Below are 20,710 nucleotides of genomic sequence, written 5' to 3' on the forward strand. Positions count from 1 at the left end.
TTGGTAAAGAAAATTGGACACAGTGTAAAACGGGCTGCCGATTCAATATGAGCCCATTTTGTGCCCTTGGTGAAGAGCAATTTCACCCCTACAGTGTTTGTGTTACAATCGCTTGATGTGTGAAACATGTGAGTGTCCTAGGGCTTCTAATTGTATGCTGCATCTTGACTGTGTGCCCTACTGCATTATGGGTATGAATGAGATACAAGGAAAGACCTCTAAGGTTGTGCAAAGACTTAGAATGGGCAAACAGGGTAAAAGTGGAACAAGTTAATCAGAAACATTTTGCAGCATGAAATCTTGGGCCATCTACCTGGTGTATGGTACTGCTGGTTACTATTACCTTGTCAGGTACCCTGAAGTGTGCCAGCTTTTCCTGCATCTGATCCTAAGTCCTGCAGGTACTATACAGTGTTGAGCCTGGCTGCCACCTCCTGTCAGTCATCATGCATTGCCATCTTGTGGAAAGTGCTAAATGGGACAATTCCTTGCAACTGCCTCATGCATCAGCATGTCCACATCATCAGCTTTGAAACAGGTGGTTGAGACACTGCTGATCTGCCGTTTTCTCACACATGCTCTTTCACACCTCCATGCTAGAAAGTCTCACCTTTCGGCCTTGTCTATCATTTTTCTTCCCAGCCCTACAGCTTTTCCAAAGGCTTGAAATGTTTATAATCCTTTTTGAGTCTTTAAAAGTCATAGCAAAATGTTTATCCTTTTAATTTTAAACAGCAGCCCTTTAAAGGCTGCGTGCTCCAGATATTCTGCAAAGCCCCTTTGAACATGCTCCCTGCACAAGGCTCAAGCTATGCATGGACTGTATCTAATGAGATTCACAAACTAGCTTTGCAGCATTCGGCAAGGCCAGTTCATTACTCTGCCTCATGCAGTGGTCCCAACGGCTCCTGAAACAATCTTATAAGGGTAATCTTGTGAAGCTCCATTCTTGCCATGGAGCCTCACTAGATGGAAGCACAGCTTGTAGAATTGGCCCTGTACTATTATAGCCCTATCTCTGACCTTTGCACTTGGAGCAAAAGCCTTGCAGAATTGAGCAAATAAACTTGAAGATGAACAGCTCCAGCTTTCATCCTGGAGTTTACAAAATGATCAGAATTGCTTGATTGAATTGAAACATTATAAATTACAACCACTCACCTTTTATTTTTCATGCCAAGGACTGCACCCAATATTTTTATGTGCAGAAATGCACCACACCACCATATCTCTTGACCCCTCCACTGCCTCTCATTTGTCATACTGCTCGTCCAACATCCAGTATTGGATGAGCAAAAATTTCCTATAATTAAATATTGGGAAGTGTAATACTGTCCATGGTAAACTTGACTGAATCTAAAAGTGACCAAATGTACCGACAAGCTTTGAGGGCAAGAGAATGCTTGGCTAAAATACGATGTGTTGGTATTTTTCCTTCAAGAGATAAGATCTTGAAAATTCTGTGAGAACCACGAGTCAACAACCTGCAAATGTGACTCTTTCCAACCCTTGAATGTCTGGCCTTGGTTAACTAGACATCAAAACAGATAGGAGAGAGAGAGAGAAACAACATTAATCACACAGTTTGGGACACGAATGCTGTGGGTGAGTTGCCAAGTTTTGGGGTATAAGGGATGTTGTGGACTGACATTCGTGGCTGCAGTCGATGGAGACCTGGACAGTTGCCAATTAAAGTCATACGTCTAGTCATCGCTGAATTGACCTCTCACTGGTATTAGTACGTATGTGGTACTTATAATCACCTGAGCTTAAAGTAAATGATTTTAGATGCTTGCTTGTAATGAGTACATGAATTGAGTACAGTTTGTATTCTGGTAATTACTTATAAGCTCCTGTTGATTTTCAAGTAAAGAAGTTTCACAGCTTCATTGGGTTTTGTGTTGTCTGTTCCACGGGTCTGAACTCTATAAACTGTCAGACAATCAGAACGTCTTACAGAAGACCAAAGCCATTGGCCCAGAAATTCCATTCGCAGGCCTCCCGCGGGCGGAGGGCTGCGATTTGGAAAAATCTCCGCCTGGACCGGAGGGCCCCTGGGAGGCGCAAAGTTCCTTAGCTGGGCCTCTCCAAACTGCCGGTGCGCAGGGCCCACGTATCCCAGCGGCGCAGGCGGTTCGCAGCGTCCCTGGGATCACGTGGTCCATGGGGAGCCAATCAGAGAAGGGAACCTCCATTCATAGGTTTGGCAGGAAGACCTGTCAAATATATGAATAGAGATCACCCCCAAAACATAGTAAAACTTCAAATAATTTTTTTTTTAAATCACATTTTTAAATTGACTTGAAATTACATAAATTAACTATATTAAACAAAAATTAAAACTTTTGAAAAAAATAATTAAAGTTTTTAACAGGGCCAAAAATAAACTTACCTTTCTTTAAAGTATTTTTAAATGATAAATCAGTGGAAACATTTTTTAAAAATCTTTTTCAACTCTTATCCTGGTAAAAGCAGGCCTTGTGCCTGCTTTTACCAGGCACAAGAATTGTAAGTGTTTTCTGCAGGCGGAGGGTCTCCAAAAAACGGAACTCTCCACCCGCAGAGGCCCTGCTCCAGCGCAGCCGGAGGATCTGTCAAGAGCTTTCTTGACAGATCGGAAATGCCGGTTTCCAGTGCATGCACAGTGCATGCCTGAAACCGGCATTTCCAATGTCCCTACGGGTGAGTACACAGCGCGTACCCACCCGTAGAGATCGGAATTTCTGCCCCAATGTCTTCCGTCCCTGCCACAACTTGATCCCTAGCCACCGACTCCATCCCTCTCCCTGGTCATTGTCTGAGGCTGAACCTTGGTGTCCCTTTTTAACCCTGAGCTGAACTTTCAACCCCATAACCTCTCCATTACCAAGACCGCCTACTTCCACCTCCGTAACATTGTCTCCGCCCTGCCTCAGCTAATCTGCTGCTGAAACCCTCATCCCTGCCTTTGTTACCTTTAGTCTCAACTATTCCAACACTCTCCTGACTGACCTCTCACCTTGTACCCTCCATAAACTTGAGCTCATCCAAAACTCTGCTGCCCGTATCCTAACTCGCATCAAGTCCCGTTCCCCCATCACCCTTGCGCTCGCTGACTATATTGGCTCCTGGTCTGGCAATGCCTCAATTTTAAAATTCTCATCCTTGTTTACAAATCCCTCCATGGCCTCGCCCCTCCGTATCTCTGTAACCTCCAGCCCTACAACCCTCCGAGGTCCCTGCTCTCCTCCAATTCTGGCCTCTTGTGCATCCCCAATTTTCTTCGTTCCACCATTGGTGGCCATGCCTTCAGCTGACTAGGCCGTAAGCTCTGGAATTCCCTCCCTAAACCTCTCCACATCTCTACCTCTATCTCTTCTTTTGAGATGCTTCAAAGAACCTAAATCTTTGACCAAGCTTTTGGTCACCTGTCCTAATAGCTCTTTATGTGACTCAGTGTCAAATTTTGTTTGATAAGAACATAAGAACATAAGAAATAGGAGCAGGAGTAGGCCAATCGGCCCCTCGAGCCTGCTCCGCCATTCAATAAGATCATGGCTGATCTGATCCTAACCTCGAATCTACTTCCACTCTCCATCCCACCTGAAGCCATGTGATCTCCCGGGAGAGGCGAAAAACCAGATAAAAACCCAATGGCCAATTTGGGAGAAAAAATCTGGGAAATTCCTCTCCGACCCATCTAGGCGATCGAAACTCATCCAGGAGATCACTCTGTCCCTGTATTTCCTGCAGTACTTACCTTCTGTAAAAGATGATCTCCACCCCAGCCAGGAACAGGCCCAATTTACTTTTGAAGGACTCCTAGCTGGCAGCCTGTTCCTGAGGTCTCCACTAATCCCTGTGAATAGAACATGTGAATAACCCTCCTGAGTAGCACCTTGGGACGTTTTACTACGTTAAAAGCGCTATATAAATGCAAGTTGCTTTTGTTGCTTAGGAGAATGTAATTCAAGCTATTGAGAAGTCTATAGCCACCTGTATGGTTTCTATTTTCCCAACATGGAGAGTACAAAGATTTAGGTGCAGGTCGACAGAGGTTTATGTGCTGGGGTACTGCTGTAGTTTAACTAGCTGAAACTGCACAGCATACCAGAGCAAATAAGTTTCCCATTGCTTGCTAGGCTAAGGATACAGTTTTACGGACCATTTTCTCTCCATATGGGAGCATAATAGAACATGCTCATTGTTTAAACTTCAACAGCTGTGTTCCCTTAATCCACACATTACAGAAAATCAAACCCTGGACAACAGTCTCCTAGCAACCATGCTGCTAGCAAAGAACAAGAGGCCTAAACTAGACAATTATTGGTAGCGCAGAATTGCGTAATGTCTTTTATGTGCACATGAAGGGGTCAATAATTTAGCTTATAATAGAACAGTATGACCATGCAAACTATTTATCGAATGACTAAACACACAACTTTGGCAAAATTTTCAGAACCGATGATTCCCTTCCCTCCCCCCTAGTGTTTTGAAAAGACGTCTGGGGTGAGATTGGTAGTGGGCGGCAGCGCGAAACGGCTATGAGTGAATTGGCAGCCAGTTTCACACCATGCCTGATTTTCTTTTCCACTGGTCAATAGAAAAGAAACTGGGGCTGGGTGTAAAATGGGCTGTGTATTCGCTATCATTCATTTTGCGCTACTGCAGTACCAAAACCAATTTCACCCCCTTCATGTTTCAGGCAGATACGCAAGGTATGCAAATCGAGATTCTACGATATACATAGGACCCCAATGAAACTTTCAGGTACCAATGGGCAAAGTGTGCATGGCGCATGCCCTGCCTATTGGTACTGGCGAAGAGCAGTCCAAACAATGGCCCTTAAAGGATCGCCTGCACACTGCTCCAGAAACAGCACAGGTAAGTTTTGAGAATTATTTTTGTGTGGCCAAGAGGTGGGTGAATGCCCCTTGTGTCCCCACAAAAATCTTACACCCTGTTTCCAGCCCTTTCACACCCCCTCCTAGATTGTCACCTTCTCTCCCTTAAGTCTTGGGGGAAAATTCAGTTGATTTGTGCCTCCTGTTAGCGTCCTGAGAGTGCGCTAGTGGGGCGCAAAGCAACTAGCGTCTGGTCGCGGCGCCACTAACACCTCCCGTGAAATTCAGCAGGAGGTTAGCGGCGGCGATAACCGTTAGCACCCCGTGGCGCTGCCATCATCGCCATGCGCAGCGCCCTGCTCATACCCTGGCCACGATCTTCGGTAGCGCCCCCTGACTTATCGCTGGACACTATATCCGGCAGGGTCAAGGGGGCCTACCTGCGGCCGGGGCGGCGTAAATTAAAGGGGAGGTGCCGGGCAGCCATTTTGGTCCCCGGCCTCCTGTGAAGCCCCCCGCGGGGTGCCTGCTGCGCTCCGTGAGCCCGGCACTTCTCTTGAGGGCCAGGCTCTTTTGCTGGCACTCCAATCCCTGGTGGCCCAGCTGGGCCCTAGGTCATGCTACGCTAGGCCCCTCCCATTTATTAAGGGGAGGAAGGCCTGCAGTACCATGGCACGTAATGCCGCGATATTCACTCACAGCGCCTGTAAGGTTCTCAAAATTCCAACATTCCCCGAAGTTACTAATTAAAAGGGACCCTGGATGGACTTGATTTTAAAACCAGGGTACCCAAAAATGGCTGCGGTAAACCTCGTGACCAGGCCAAATGGGATTTTAAAACAAAGGTTCTGCAAAACAAGCAGCTCAAGGAGTTCAAGTTTTAAACTAATCAAAGACTTTGTAAGGACTGATAAAACGAACAAAAGACTGTACATTCCAGTCATTAAGTTGGAATGGGCTCCATCAAGCCATTGGGCTTCCTGCATTTTAAATTGGGAACCGCTCACCAGAGACATTAAGCCTGAATGGGAGCAATTCACAACTTGTCTTTAACAACGGCCAGGGTTTCGAGGCTACTTTAGACATAACGACTATCACTCTACAGGTCATTTTTATAAACGTTTTTAAACATTTAAACGAGCTCACCCAAATCAGACAAAGGACTGAACTGATTTGCCGAGCAGATAAGGGCTCCCGATGGGGGTATAACTATGGGTCCATCAGGAAGCCACACTCTATCTTGCCTACAACCAGGACGGGTTGTATGAAGAAGACTGCGTGGGGCTTCGAATAAACGGGCCCTCAGTCCAGCTCATTCAACCCAACAGGATCAACCAAGGAAGATCATCAACTGAAGAAGAGTCCGTCCTGTGAGGTAAAATACCCAGGCAGAGACTTTAATATTGGGGTATTTTACCTGGGCGGCACCCTTGCAGCGCGCTGGAGCCACGTGACATTGGCAGGCCACAGAGTGCACAAGGAGTGAACCCAAAACCTTCAACTGTTTTTTTTTAAACGTAACAAGTTCTTGGATTGGTGAGCATGAAGTTCTGGCCCCTCATAGTCTAATCTAGTTAGGTATAGGGGGTGGGAATTAAGGGGATTGCTAATATAGTTGTTTTCCCTCGATTGTGCCGTGTGTTACCCATTCCCTTTAAGTATAAGCATTTTATGTCTGTAGTGTGCTGTACCAGTAATTTTCTCGTTAAGATCATTATAATTTTTCAGTTAAATAAAATCTTGGTTCTTTTACACCAAGCCACTTGTCTACTCGATTTTCTGTATCACTGCCTGTATCTAAGTCCGGTGTCCAGAACCCAGGGGGCGAGCGATTCGAACCGCTCAAAGAAGGTAGTCAGAGGCAAAGCTGACTGACCAAACACGCCTGTGCAAACCCCCTACACGCCCCAAGAGGGAGGCAGGGTGCTTCCAGTAGTCCCAATTTTGCCCCCTTGATTTCTGGTTTGGCTGCATGGAGGAACCACCGGATTTAACAGCAGCCCCTCTAATCGACGCGCTGCCTGTGAGCACTGGTTTAGCACTCGCAGCTTGCCAACCAGATGCAAATGAGGCCCGACCATTGAAATGTCTGCGCTTCTCCCCGAGGACATTGGACGGGAAGTGCAGTCACTCCGTATCCGCTTGTTGTCGATAATGAAAATTTGTCCCAATGTTTGGGACGATATTATGACGTGTTTCTTCACCTTAATTCATTCTAAATCTGACTCACTCACTTTTTAATTAATTTTTCATGACCATTTCCTAACGGTGATTTTTATTTGTTTCTGTTTATTTATCTATTTTATGAACAGAAACCCATTAGGGATCATTGGATACAATAGTATTTAATCCACAGGGTAAACCAGTCATCATAAGGCATTCATAATTTTAGCTCGTACCTGTTGTTTGATACACTCTAAGCATTGGATAAACAGCATATCCAGCCCTGAGGTGCTGAAAGACATTCTGCACGTAAGTGCAAAAGACAAGGCTGAAGCATTCGCAACCATCTTCAGCCAGAAGTGCTGAGTGGATGGTCCACATCAGTCTCCTCCTGAGGTCCCCACCATCACAGCTGCCAATTCGATTCACTCCAAGTGATATCAAAAAACGGAAGTGCGCACTGGATACAGCAAAGGCTATGGGCCCTGACAACATGCCGGCTGTACAACAACAACAACAACTTGTATTTATATAGTGCCTTTAACGTAGTAAAACATCCCAAGGTGCTTCACAGGAGTATTATAAGACTGTAATGCTGAAGACTTGTGCTCCAGAACTAGCCACGCCTCTAGCCAAGCTGTTCCAGTACAGCTACAACACTGTCATCTATCCAACAAAGTGGAAAAATGCAGCATATGTCCTGTCCACAAAAAGCAGGACAAATCTAAACCGGCCAATTCCTGCCCCATCAGCCTATTCTCAATCATCAGCAAAGTGGTGGAAGGTGTTATCAACAGTGCTATCAAGCGGCACTTAGTCACCAATAACCTGCTCACCGCTGCTCAATTTGGGTTCCGCCAAGACCACTCGGCTCCAGACTGTAGTGTATGTAACTGTTCTACCTTTAAGAGAACTATTGTATGTAACCGTCCACCTTTAAGAGAACTATTTTAGGTGTGGCACTACTTTATCCTGGCTGCTGTATACTGTAATACCGACGGTGACCACACCGGTATATAAGTGCTGTGGCAGAATTTATTGGGCAGATTCGCCCTGACCTTCGAATAGTAAAGTCCTGTTTAAGTTACTCTTGTAGTCTGTGTATTACTTCGCTATACAACCCACAGACTTTACACAGACCTCATTACAGCCTTGGTCCAAACATAGACAAAAGAGCTGAATTCCAGAGGTGAGGTGGAAGTGACTGCCCTTGACATCAAGGCAGCACTTGACTGAGTGTGGCACCAAGGGACCCTCATAAAATTGAAATCAATTGGAATCAAGGGGAAAACTCGCCACTGGTTCGAGTCATATCTAGCACAAAGGAAGATGGTTGTAGTTGTTGGAGGCCAATAATCTCAACCCCAGAACATCACTGCAGGAGTTCCTCAGGGCAGAGTCCTAGGCCCAACCATCTTCAGCTGCTTCATCAATGACTTTCTCTCCATCATAAGGTCAGAAGTGGGGATGCTCACTGATGATTGCACAGTGTTCAGTTCCATTCATAGTTCCTCAGAAAATGAAGCAGTCCATGCCCGCATGCAGCAAAGCCTGGACAACATCCATGCTTAGGCTGATAAGTGGCAAATAACACTCCAACAAAAGAGAGTCTAACAATGTCCCCTTGACATTCAATGGCATTACCATTGTCAGATGCACCACAATCAACATCCTGGGGGTCAACACAGACCAGAAACTTAGTTGGACCAGCCACAGAAATACAGTGGCTACAAGAGCAGGTCTGAGGCTGGGTATTCTGTGGCGAGTGATTCACCTCCTGACTCCCTAAATCCTTTCCACCATCTACAAGACACAAGTCAGGAATGTGATGGAATACACTCTGTTATGTCTCAAGAGTTTATAACCTTGCTTGTATAACAATTAAAAGAGTACGCCGGAGACAGAGTTCAGTTAACAGCCGTTTTTACTTCCAGAAGAATCTCTCCACTCCATGCCTCTATTTCCCATAGTGCATTACACATCACAACTACGGTAAGCTATGTGGAACAATTCAAGTACAACATTCAAAATACACAACACTCTCCTCCCCTCTTACATTAGATGTCCCACTAGAACCACAAAATTTTTAAAACACAATAACCTGTTATACCCATGGGGATTATTCTGCCCCAGATAAAGGGTAAGTCACTGAACTATAAGTTCATACGTATAGGGGCACGCCGCTCTCTGGTAGGATACCGGCGGTCAACCTGGCTCTCCATTTCATTGTCTCTCACAGGTGACGTCACCACAGGTGTAGACGGCTGGGGTGCCTGTATACAGGTCTCCCTTGCTGATGAGATAGGGACTGAAGTGGCTGCTTCCTCAGAAGGTGAGCCTCTTGGTGTAGAAGGCGGATGACCCACAGCATCACCCAATGGCAGATAAACTGCTGCTGGTGGTTCAGTGGGTGTTGCTGCACTTCGTAGAAGCTGATCGGTGTGTCTCTTCCAGACAATGTCCTCGGGTGTCTGTACAGTGTAGGATACTGGACCAGTCTGTGCAATGACAGTAGCAGGAACCCTGATATTGGGTCAAAAGATCAGGATAATGAAACAGTTTGGGTGGAGATAAGGAATAATAAGGGGAAAAAAACACTAGTGGGCGTAGTCTATAGGCCTCCGAACAGTTGCAACTCGGTTGGATGGAGTATCAATCAGGAAATAGTTGAGGCTTGTAATAAGGGAACATCTATAATTATGGGGGATTTTAACTATCATATTAATTGGACAAATCAAACTGGGCAGGGCTGCCTTGAGGATGAGTTCATTGAGTGTATTAGGGATGGGTTTCTTGAGCAGTATGTAACTGAACCGACCAGGGGACAAGCAACCTTAGATCTGGTCCTGTGTAACGAGACAGGATTAATTAAAAATGTCCTAGTAAAGGATCCCCTTGGAATGAGTGACCATAACATGGTTGAATTCCATATTCAATTAGAGGGTGAGAAGGTTGGATCTCAAACAAGCGTGCTAAGCTTGAATAAAGGAGACTATGAAGGTATGAGAGCGGAATTGAGTAGAGTGGATTGGGAAAATAGGTTAAAGGGTAAGACGATATATGATCAGTGGTGTATGTAGTGTATGTGCCTTTAAGAGCCCCATGTGTGCTGTAATGCCGGTAATGGCCACTCGGGCTATATAAGCCTGTATATTGTGTTATATCCATTAGTTCCCCTCCAGACTTTGCTTAGTAAACACCTATGAAACCAACTCCTGTCTTCAGTGTCTCTATCAACACACAGACACAACAGTGGCGACGAAGTGGAAACGGACTTACCTGCAATTCGGCAGCACCTCAAGGACATCGATTCCTCTGGCGTCCAGAAGAATCAAGAAAGTGAAAAAAGCTGTGGTTTCACCAGCTGGCCAAGCTGGTGGCAGGTACTGCGCTAATCCTTCCTGGGCGTCAGGCTGGGGCTCCAGCGACTGGTTTTACAGCTGGGCCAAGCAGTGAAAGCGGAGGCAAGCAGTAACAGACGGGGAGGGAGCACTCGGGAGACGGCCGGCGCAGCAAACAGGTCGGCATTCAGACCTAGAGAGAAAGTCTGGCAGGAACGAGTCTCCAACTGTAAATAAATAAATAAAAAAAGAACGGAAACCGCGGGAAACAGCGTTGTCATCGGCAGCAGCGGCGGGAAAGCGCGGGAAGCGCCATATCTTTTCTGTAGAAAAGAAAGAAAAGCGCGGGAAGCGCCATATCTTTTCTAAGATGCCTAAGGCTGGCAATATTGATGCTTTTGATAGCGAGATAAAGGATTGGACCACATATGTGGAAAGAGTGGAGGTATATTGCACTGCAAATGGAATAGACGATGAAAAAAAAGCTTCGGTACTGCTGAATCTAATGGGCGCAAAGACATACGGGCTGTTACGAAATTTAATCACTCCAGCCAAACCAAAGGACAAGGATTTTAAAGAAATTGTTGATACCCTACAGGAGCACTTAAACCCAACACCGCTGCTGATAGCGGAACGATTCAAATTCTTCAAGAGAAATCAACACAAGAATGAAAGTAACGCTGATTACCTCACCGAATTAAGAAAGCTATCAAAACACTGCCAATTCGGGGCAGGACTAGCAGATTATCTTCGAGACAAATTCGTCTGCGGTCTCTTAAGTGAAGGAACACAGAAAAGGCTGCTTTCTGAAAAAGATTTAACACTGGACAAGGCTTTTAGTATGGCTGTATCATACGAAGCAGCCGCAAGAGGAGCTGCAGAAATACAACAAAAGACAGTGGCCTAGAAATTCAGTTGGGCGCGCCAGCCGTTAGCGCCTTAGGAGGAGTAGATCTCGAGCGCTAGGCGCTTAGCGCCCGGGCACAGCGCAATCTGCGCCTCGCCCCAACTTCAGTACACATTTAGCGCCGGCGCAAAGTCTTAGCGCGCGCCCTGCTGCACGCACAGATCATGATGTCATTTCGTCATGCAACGCCCTTTGTGCGCCCCGAACCGGAACTTCACTCGCGCCGGCCCATTGTGCGCCGGGCGGCCCTAACGACTGTGAAGTGGAACGGTACACAGCCGAGGCGGGCCACGGGGAGCGCTAATTAAAGGGCACTTACCCTGCACTATAAAGGCCAGCTATTTTGCAGCATTCACTCTTGTGCAACGGTTTTTTGGAGAGAGACCAAGGAGGAGAGCTTACTGGTTTGGACCAACACTAGGACAGGTATTTTTGGCTCAGGCCAGAGCTTAGCAATTATCTTTGCCTTCATTGAGAGCTCAGTGTTTGCCAGCATATAATGGGGGCTGCATTGGGTGCCAACGCTGAGTTTCAGCCTTATGCCAAAAGGGCTTACAGACGCCGTGAGAGAGTGGCAGCCCTGGCTAGACGCAGAGGGGGCAACAGGCGTCGCCAACTGAGGCCTTACCCACCCAGGGTATACCGCCAGCAGTCCTCCTATCTGACCATGTCTGCCGCGATGTGTGTTAGGAGGCTGCGATTCAGAAGGGAGGTGGTTGCAGACATCTGCCAGCTGCTTCACAGAGATCTGCAGCCACAGCTGATGCGCAGGACGTCTCTGTCAGTGGCAGTGAAGGTGACGGTGGCTCTCAACTTCTATGCCACCGGCTCCTTCCAATCCGCTGCTGGGGACATCGCTAACATCTCCCAGTTCGCCGTGCATTGCTGCATCCGCCAGGTGACCGAAGCCCTTTTCAGAAGGAGACATCAATTCATCTCCTTCCCCATGACCCTGGACAAGCAGCAGCAGCGTGCAGTGGGATTTGCAAGAATAGCGGGCTTCCCCATGGTGCAGGGCGCCATTGACTGCACGCATGTGGCTTTGCGGGCACCTCTGGAGCATGCCGAGGATTACCGCAACCGGAAGGGCTACCATTCCCTCAACGTACAGCTGGTGTGTGACCACAGGCAGCGCATCCTAGCTGTCAATGCCCGCGTTCCAGGCAGCAGCCACGATGCCTTTATCCTGCGACAGACAACTGTGGCTGACATGTTCCAGGCACAGCCTCACCCAAGAGGATGGCTTATCGGGGACAAAGGCTATCCTTTGTGTACCTGGCTCATGACCCCGCTCCGCGCGCCCACGACCCCTGCTGAAGAGGCATACAACGAGAGCCATCAAGCGACTAGGAACATCATAGAACAAACAATCGGCGTCCTCAAGCAATGGTTCCGCTGTCTCGATCGCTCCGGGGGAGCCCTCCAGTATTCGCAGGAGCGAGTCTCCCAATTCATCGTCGTTTGCTGCATGCTGCACAACCTGGCTATCCGCAGGACTCAGGCACTGCCACCTCACGTTGGACCACCACCTCAGGAGGAGGAGCAGGAGGAGCATGAGGAGGAGGAGGACGAGGAGTACCAGCCCAGGAGGGAGGCACAAGGTCCAAGGGCCGCCCGTCGGCGGCTGATTGAATGTCACTTCTAGGCCCCCTGTCAGGGAATGGCTTGTGCCAATGAAAGAACATGATTGCAGCCGCTCCGCAAGCCCTCAGCCAGTTAAGGCAACAAACACTTCAAAGATCAAACATGGACAATGTTAATAAATAAAATGCTTTATTGTACAAACTCAGGGCCCTTCCCACATGAAAACCAAAAACAGACGAAACCCCCAAAAAACACTCAAACACATTACTCGCTCCCACAACCTGGAGAGGATTAACAAAACAGTGCAACTAAAATGGCCGTCATCCTCGGCCTTCGTATAAAACAAACATCACATCCTCGGCCTTCAAAAAACAAACATCCAATTCTCGGCCTTCAAAAAACAAACATCCAATTCTCGGCCTCAAAAAACAAACATCCAATTCTCGGCCTCAAAAAACAAACATCCAATTCTCGGCCTCAAAAAACAAACATCCAATTCTCGGCCTCAAAAAACAAACACAACTGGCCACACATTCGACTTTTTGGCCCGCTAGGGCGATGCCTTGGCCATCTTTGTGTGGCCCCTGCCCGCCCTGCTGCTCCTCCTCAAAGTAAGGCCATTGGCGGCTGCAAGGCTGGGGGCAGGCTCCAGAGGGGCACATGTCATGACGGCAGATGCCCTTGGGGGTCGGCCGAGTCGAGGTCTGGCCGTCGAGCGGGCGGCTGTTGAATGCTGCAGCTGTGGCTGGCCAGCATCAGTCGCTGCAGCAGCTCCTGGCAGCTCCACTGGGGGAGTGGCAGTGGCGGCTGGAGGAATGGGGGCAAGCTGGCGGATGGCAGGTGCTCGCTGGTCGCCTGAGACACTGGCACTCGCCCGGGCCAGCACTGCAGCATGCGCACCAATCTGCCGAGGGACAGACCGCTGTGCTGCTGCAGCGCGCCGGGTGCCCTGGTGATGCCTGGCTGACACAGCGAGTGTGGCAGCAGTGAGTGCCCATGTTGACCTGTTCAGTGACCTCATCAGAGCACCCAGTGACTGCACGGCACCACTGATCAGCTGCCCACTCGCTGCCTGAGCTGCCCCGAATGCCGCCCGACTCGCTGCCTGCTCTGCCCCGAATTCCGCCAAACTGATGGCCTGTGAGGCCCCGACGTCGGTCACACTCCAAGAGAGGGACTCGATGGCCTCAGGCAACCGTGCCACTACCCACATGAGCTCCGTGTGCCGGCGCTCCGAGTCCGCGGACAAGTCCTCGAGGCGTTCCATCTCCTCGGCGAAGACCATCTCCGGACTGGAGGCCGGACTCTCCCTCTGGGGAGAAGGCCGCTGAGCTGGCCGACCCTTCCTGCGTTGCTGGATGCCACTGGGCCCAGCAATTGGACTCCCCTCCGACCCTTCCCCCCTCTGGGGAGAAGGCCGCCGAGCTGGCCGACCCTTCCTGCGTTGCTGGACGCCGCTGGGCCCAGCAATTGGACTCCCCTCCGACCCTTCCCCCCTCTGGGGAGAAGGCCGCTGAGCTTCCACCCCCCTCCCGCGTTTCTGCAGGCCGCAGGTCCCATGAGCTCCCCTCCCCTCCGACACTTCCGCCACGCTCCCCTCCAGGGAAGACGTGTCCCCTACATTCGCATGGGTTGCCGCGGCTGAGGGTTCCCCTGATGGGCCGCCTTCCTCTTGCTCCTCCTCCTCCTCCTCTTCTGAGGGGCTGTCACTGGCAAGTTCAGGGACCTCCTCCTCACCATCTGAAAGCAGGAAGGCACAAGAGTAGCTTTAGAGTGAGGAAAGGGCGTCAGCGAGGGATGCATGAGTGGTGGCATTCAGCACATTGGTCGGACAGTGGCAAAGGATGTAGATCTGATGCGCAAGTGGGACGAGAGAGGTCCAAAAGGTGATGTCCTTACCATTGGTGCCCAGAACAGGGTCGGCATCTCCACATGCAATGGGGCCAATCACCCGGCCACCCATTATGCGCTCCACGCGATGTTGCAGCTCGGTGAGCGGCTGGATCTGGGGTCGGCCTCCCCCGGTCGCAGTCCGGCTCTTATTATTGGCCAGCTTGGCCTGCAAGAGAAAGGACGGCCTCTAAGTACAGTGTGTAGCCCTGATCTTGTGTGCACTGCCTCCCATGGTGGAATAGCCTGGCCAGTGTGTCGCCCTGATCTTGTGTGCACTGCCTCCCATGGTGGAATAGCCTGGCCAGTGTGTCGCCCTGATCTTGTGTGCACTGCCTCCCATGGTGGAATAGCTTGGCCAGTGTGTTAAGTGCAGAATGTGCAATTGATGTTCATGCCTGTCCCATAGCTGCTGGATGAGGGCTGGCCATTAGGGCTTTCAGGTCCCTTTGCCCATAATGTGAGGTGCACATGCAAGGATGAGGAGGACACTGGAAAGGGTACTCACCCTGACAATCTGAGTGAGGTCATTAAACTTTTTGCGGCATTGGACACCGGTCCTGGGGACCTCGCTGTTGGCTGACACCTTGCTGGCGACATGCCTCCAGGCTCTCCGGTAGACGCGGACCGGCGCCTTCCTGCCATTGTCCGGGTACAAAATATGGCGCCTCTTCTCCACAGCACCAACCAGCACACTCAGATCAAGCTCTGAGAAGCGCTGCGCTTGTTCACGGGCCTTCTGCATGGCTTCAGGTGCTATTTGGGTCCAGCAGCAGTGTTCAGGCCTAGCTGGAGGGCTCCACTATCCAGGGCGTGGCAGCAGACCAATTCGTCCCTTCCCCCTTAAGAGCTGGCCGGCGCCAGGGTGTCTGCTGTCAATCACGAGATGGCCGCACCTGCGCTGCGCCCGGCCTGGGTGCTCTCGCTCAGCACCTCCGGCTTAGCGCCTAAAGAGAGGCGTGCAGCGCCAGTTTTAGCGCTCGAGCAAACTCTTAGGGCGAAGCTAATGAATGTCGGAGAAGTGGCCTCGATTTTGCGCCGGGCGCAAACTTTAGTGGCCGCCCGACTTTACCGCCCCAAAAGTGGCTACAATGAATTTCTAGGCCACAGGACTTTGGCACCCATGAAATGACACAAGGGTTCGAGAGATGTTATCACTGCGGTGGATCCACCCATGACCAGAGGGACTGCTGGTTCGGGGACAAAGCTTGCAGGCAATGCGGAAAGATTGGACACATTGCACGGGTATGCCGATCTGGACAAAATAAATCCACAGACAGGAAAAAAAAAATCAATAAGGAAAAGTACAGAAAGGTACAAATGATGACGGACAGTAGCTCCGAAAACCAGAAGAGCGATAGCGACTCCGAAAACAAGAGACTAAGCTGTCTCAAATTACATAATGTACTTGCCAAAGATGATTACCAGACCATTTGGGTTACCCTCATGATAGCAGGGTCCCCAGTTAAAATGGAGCTAGATACAGGATCAGCTCTGACCGTAATAAATCGACGGGATTACGAGAGGCTATTTCCGCATATACCTTTAAAAGACACATCCATTATCTTGAAAACATATACAAGGCAGAAAGTATACCCCAAAGGAAAAATAAGGGTGCCTGTTGTATACAACGGCAAGGAAATACAAAAGTTGTATTTATACATTCTACAAGATGGTGGCCCACCGCTGTTAGGACGTGAATGGATCAGGAAAATACGTTTAGACTGGCACTCCATTCAGGCACTGACGGTGACCAGTAAGAAAAAAAACGACGATGACGTCATACCTGAACGATTAAAAGACATCTTGGCCAACGCCAAAGAAGTGTTTCAAGAGAAACTAGGAACCTTGAAAGGCATCACCGCCTCAATAAAAGTGGAAGATGCGGCAATTCCCAAGTTTTTTAAAGCAAGGCCAGTGCCATACGCAATTCGTCCAGCAGTCGAGGCAGAGCTGGAGAATTTGGAAAATGCAGGCGTATTATCCAAAACAGATTGGAGCGAGTGGGCAACACCCATCATTCCAGTCATGAAGAAAGCATTGAATAATGATAAATCTGAAGAACAGAGAAAAATTCACATCTGTGGAGACTTCAAGGTGATGGTAAACCCGGTCCTTCACATGGTACAGTATCCTCTTCCGAGGATAGAAGATATTTTCGCCTCACTATCCGGAGGGAAATGTTTCACCAAAATTGACTTGGCACAGGCATATCTACAGATGGAGGTTGAAGAGGCCTCTAAAAAATATCTCACGATAAATACACACAAAGGTCTGTGCCAGTACAATCGACTGGTTTTCGGAGTAGCATCTGCTCCAGCTATCTGGCAAAGAGCTATGGAGCAAGTCCTCCAAGGGATTCCGGGGACTCAATGCTACCTAGATGACATCCTTGTAACAGGAGAAAATGACATTGAGCACCTTGCCAATTTGGAGCAGGTGCTCACTAGGCTGAGAGAACGGGGCCTACGAGCAAATCGCCCCAAGTGCGAATTTTTCCAAAATCAAATATCATATTGTGGCCACATAATTAATAAGGGAGGGTTGCATAAGTCACCTGAAAAAATTGAAGCGGTCATAAAAGCCCCAGCACCTGAAAATGTTTCACAATTAAGGTCGTTCCTGGGATTAATAAATTACGATCATAAATTTTTACCGAACTTATCAACTCTTCTACACCCTCTTAATGAACTGCTACAAACAGGAGTAATTTGGAAATGGAGCGAAGACTGTAAACGTGCCTTCCATAAATGCAAAGACTTAATCACGTCCAAAGAAGTTTTGGCTCATTACAACCCATCACTGCCAATCAGACTGGTGTGCGATGCATCCCCTTACGGCATAGGAGCAGTATTATCGCATAAATTCCCTGATGGCTCGGAACGGCCGATAGCTTTTGCATCACGCTCATTGAACTCAGCTGAGCGTAACTATGCCCAAATCGACAGGGAAGCACTCAGCCTGGTATGGGGAGTGAAGAAATTCAACCATTACCTACACGGACAAAAATTTACCTTGTTGACTGACCATCAACCCCTCATCTCCATATTCAACCCTAAAAAGGGTGTTCCCATTATGACAGCGCAAAGGCTACAGAGGTGGTCCCTTTTTCTAGGGGCACACCAATACAACATAGAATATAAAGGATCAAAACAGCATGAGAATGCTGACGGTTTATCGCGCCTACCGTTGCCAACGGTAGAAGAGGCACCTACAGTAGACCCAGTGGAGATGTTCCACTCAACCATAGTGGAATGTCTACCAGTAACAAATTCTGCCATTGAAAAGGAAACGAGAAATGACCCGACTCTCTCACAAGTCTACGACTTAACGGTGAAGGGATGGCCAGCACATGGCGAACCACTGTTGCCAGCATTCTCGCAAAGAAGAGAACAGCTGTCAGTATGTCGAGGAACCTTGATGTGTGGATCCAGAGTGGTGATTCCACCCAAACTCCAGGATAAAGTGCTAAAGGAGCTTCACGAGGGGCATCTGGGTGGAGTGAAAATGAAGAACCTAGCCAGAGCGTTTGTATGGTGGCCAGGTACCGATGGAGACATAGAAGAAATGACCAAGAGCTGCCTAGGATGCCAGAAGGTCCAAAACGCTCCACCCCAAGCCCCTCTACATCCATGGGAGTGGCCCTCATCTCCCTGGCAAAGGGTACACATCGACTTTGCTGGTCCATTTATGGACTCAATGTTCTTAATCGCGGTTAATGCACACTCCAAGTGGCCGGAGGTAATAAAGATGTCCTCCACCACCACGGAAAAAACCATCACAGTATTAAGGACCATATTTGCCAGGAATGGGCTGTCAGAACAGATCTGTTCTGATAATGGACCGCAATTTGTGTCCGAAGAATTCAGGAATTTCTTAAAAAACAATGGGGTTAAGCACTACACGTCCGCCCCATACCATCCCGCCACCAATGGATTGGCTGAAAGGTTTGTCCAGACCTTCAAGAAGGCCATAAAGGCCATGGGTAATGAAGACATAAAACTTCAGCACAAGGTGGATAACTTCTTGTTCGCATACAGGAATGCAACACATATGGTTACCAACCAAACTCCCGCCATGATGTTCTTCAATAGAAGCCTAAGATGCCGGCTGGATTTGATCAAGCCCAACATCAGAAGGGACGTGGAGAACCGGCAATTTCAAGGCATGAATGAAAGGCCAACTAAAACCTTCCAGGTAGGTCAACAGGTTTTGGCCCGGGACTACCGTAACGAGAAATGGCAGCCTGGAACTGTCTGCACACGACTAGGACCGCTGATGTATACCGTGGACATCAGAGAAAGCATAATAAGGCGCCATGCTGACCAAATCATAGAGTCATCCGAAAAGGGACAACCTACACCACAACTCTATACACCTAACGATGAAGTAGAGATACCCATATCTACCTCCGATCTGGTGATACTGGAACCCGATAAACCCGACACTGGCATTCAAGCCGAATCAGCCTTGCCAAAAGAACCTACTACACCACCAGAAACTACTACACCACCGAGGCGTTATCCGGACCGAGTCAGGAAGCCTCCAGAGAGACTGACTTATAATTAATTAACTGCAGCAATGTGTATATTATTTTTCTTATAACATGTAATTAATAATTACTTAAAATATTATGTAATGGTTAGCAAAAAGGGGAGGAATTGTAGTGTATGTGCCTTTAAGAGCCCCATGTGTGCTGTAATGCCGGTAATGGCCACTCGGGCTATATAAGCCTGTATATTGTGTTATATCCGTTAGTTCCCCTCCAGACTTTGCTTAGTAAACACCTATGAAACCAACTCCTGTCTTCAGTGTCTCTATCAACACACAGACACAAAAGTGTACATTTAAGGAGTTATTTTACAACTTCCAAAAAAAATATATTCCACTGAAAATAAAAGGGTGTAAAAGAAAGGACAGCCATCCGTGGCTAAGTAAAGAAGTTAAGGATAGTATTCGACTAAAAACAAGGGCATATAAGGTAGCCAAATCTAGTGGGAGGATAGAGGATTGGGAAAACTTTAAAAGACAGCAAAAATAACAAAAAGATTGATTAAGAAAGGGAAGGTAGATTATGAAAGTAAATTAGCAAAAAATATAAAAACAGATAGTAAGAGTTTTTATAGTTATATAAAAAGAAAAAGGGTGGCTAAAGTAAATGTTGGTCCCTTAGAGGATGAGACCGGGAAATTAATGGTGGGAAATATGGAGATGGCAAAAACACTGAATGAGTATTTTGTATCAGTCTTTACAGTAGAGGACACTAAGAATATCCCAACACTGGACAAACAGGGGGCTATAGGGGGGGAGGAGCTAAACACGATCAAAATCACTAAGGAAGTGGTACTCGGTAAAATAATGGGACGCAAGGCGGATAAATCACCTGGACCTGATGGCTTACATCCTAGGGTCTTGAGGGAAGTGGCGGTAGGGATTGTGGATGCATTGGTAATAATTTTCCATAACTCCCTGGACTCAGCAAAGGTCGCGGCAAACTGGAAAACTGCTAATGTAACACCCTTATTTAAAAAGGGCAGTAGACAGAAGGCTGGAAACTATAGGCCGGTTAGCCTAACATCTGTGGTAGGTAAAATGTTGGAGTCCATTATTAAGGAGACAGTAACAGGACATTTTGACAGTCATAATTTAATAGGACAAAGTCAGCATGGTTTTATGAAGGGGAAGTCATGTTTGACAAATTTGCTGGAGTTCTTTGAGGAAGTAACATATAGGGTGGATAAAGGGGAACCAATGGACGTAGTGTATTTAGACTTCCAAAAGGCATTTGACAAGGTGCCACACAAAAGATTATTGCTTAAGATAAAAAATCATGGGACTGGGGGTAATATTCTGGCATGGATAGAGGATTGGCTATCTAACGGAAGGCAGAGAGTTGGGATAAATGGTTCATTCTCAGACTGGCAATCAGTAACTAGTGGTGTTCCGCAGGGGTCAGTGCTGGGTCCCCAACTCTTTACAATCTATATTAACGATTTGGAGGA

The sequence above is a fragment of the Somniosus microcephalus genome, chromosome 2, assembly GCF_052327205.1.
Source record: "Somniosus microcephalus isolate GS21.2 chromosome 2, FLI_Smic_1.0, whole genome shotgun sequence".
Taxonomy (NCBI): Eukaryota; Metazoa; Chordata; class Chondrichthyes; order Squaliformes; family Somniosidae; genus Somniosus; species Somniosus microcephalus.